Below are 2,121 nucleotides of genomic sequence, written 5' to 3' on the forward strand. Positions count from 1 at the left end.
TACTATTTAAAAAGAATACAAAAACAAATATACGGTAAATAACAAAACCAAGATTTAACAGGTCCAACTATTCACTTCACTGCTATATATTTGTCAAGACCACTGAGTAGACCACCTCTACGGATCTGCCTACGCGCCCGACAAGGAAGTCAGAGGTGTTTGTAACAACATTTGGTTGAGAAGATCAATCAACAAAAGCAGCGGCGTTAGTGTGAAGTGGCTTTTTGCGACACAAGCAAAGCATTTACACAATGGCGACGACAAAAGCGTTTTTTTTTACTTTATTATTTCCACTATTCAGTGTGCAGACAAACACTCCAAACAAACCCCAGCAGACGAATTGCCAGCCACAGTCAAAAGGTGTTTGTGTTTCGTGTTGAGCACATAATTCTTCAAGAAATGCATATCGGGAGCTCATGTTTGGTGCACAAGAGCGTTACGTGTATTCTTTATGCACAAGTCCCAAGGTCTGGTCTACACTTTCTTGGGGAAGGTGAAAGAAGGGGTAAAAGAAGGGGATGAGGGTGGAAGGGGTGGGTGAGGGTGGGGGTCCGTGTTTTGAGGTTGTGGTAGCTATAATTCATGACTCAACAAAACACAGAACAGGTTATAAGGAAAATTCGATCCAGTATTTAAAAGTACCATTCTTGCATGCTTCATGCTTGTGCCAAGTATCATTCTTAATGAAATCCATGAGCTGACTGTAACATAGACTCATTGACATACCAACAGAAGTTTTGTGCATGCAGATACACAGCTGGCACCATGACTGCATGCATAGCATATTGTGATTCAAAGCAGCGCATATAGTTAATAGTGGGTGTGGGTTTTTTCCAGAAGACCCCAATACCCTCACCCCCTTCCGGCCTCCCCTGCCCCACTCTTCTGCCAACCTTCAACACTAACATTATTTTCATGGGTTTGCTTCATTCAGCTCTCATGGTATCAATGCAGTTAGTTTGAATACATGCATTCACGACCTGATATCATTCAAAGCGTTTGATATAACACTCCCCTTTCCACCAGTGCTTTCTCAACACCGATACGGTTTTCGTCAAGTAAAGAGAAATGATTTTAAAATGTCATCTTGTTGACGTCCTAGTCTCTTTAATTTCAGCTAGATGTTTCTGTTTTTTTCCATTTAACCGTTAACCTGTATCCTTATACAAAAAAAGTGTTAGTTCGTTCTCTCTCTCTCTCTCTCTCTCTCTCTCTCTCTCTCTCTCTCTCTCTCTCTCTCTCTCTCTCTCTCTCTCTCTCTCTCTCTCTCTCTCTCTCTCTCTCTCTCTCTCTCTCTCTCTCTCTCTCTCTCACTTCTCTTTCTTGCTGTCTCTCTGTCACTGTAAGTAAATAAATGAATAATCAATAACAAATAAATGAATACAAAAATCAAATAGATGTATATATAAACAACAACAACAACAACAACAACAACAACAACAACAACAACAACAACAACAACAACAACAACAACAACAGCAACAACAGCAACAATAAAAACAAAACAAACAAGTCGCGTAAGGCGAAATTACTACATTCAGTCAAGCTGTGGAACTCACAGAATGAAACTGAACGCACTGCATTTTTTCACAATGACCGTAGTCCGCCGCTTGTGCATAACGGAGTGAAACTGACGAGCCTGTTCAGCGCGGTAGTGGTTTCGCTGTGCTGCATAGCACGCTTTTCTGTACCTCTCTTTTTAATCCAAACATATCATATCGATATGTTTTTGGAATCAGGAACCAACAAGGAATAAGATGAAATTGTTTTTAAATCGATTTCGGAAATTTAATTTTGATCATACTTTTTATATTTGTAATTTTCAGAGCTTGTTTTTAATCCAAATATAACATATTTATATGTTTTTGGAATCAGGAAATTATGTAGAATAAGATGAACGTAAATTTGGATCGTTTTATATAACAACAATTTGTATTAAAATTTTCAGATGTTTAATGACCAAAGTCATACATTAATTTTTAAGCCACCAAGCTGAAATGCAATACCGAAGTCCGGACTTTGTCGAAGATTGCTTTACACAAATTTCAATCAATTTGATTGAAAAATGAGGGTGTGCCAGTGCTGCCTTAACTTTTACATATGACGTCATCAAAAGTATTT

The sequence above is a fragment of the Littorina saxatilis genome, linkage group LG4 (assembly GCF_037325665.1).
Source record: "Littorina saxatilis isolate snail1 linkage group LG4, US_GU_Lsax_2.0, whole genome shotgun sequence".
Classification (NCBI taxonomy): Eukaryota; Metazoa; Mollusca; class Gastropoda; order Littorinimorpha; family Littorinidae; genus Littorina; species Littorina saxatilis.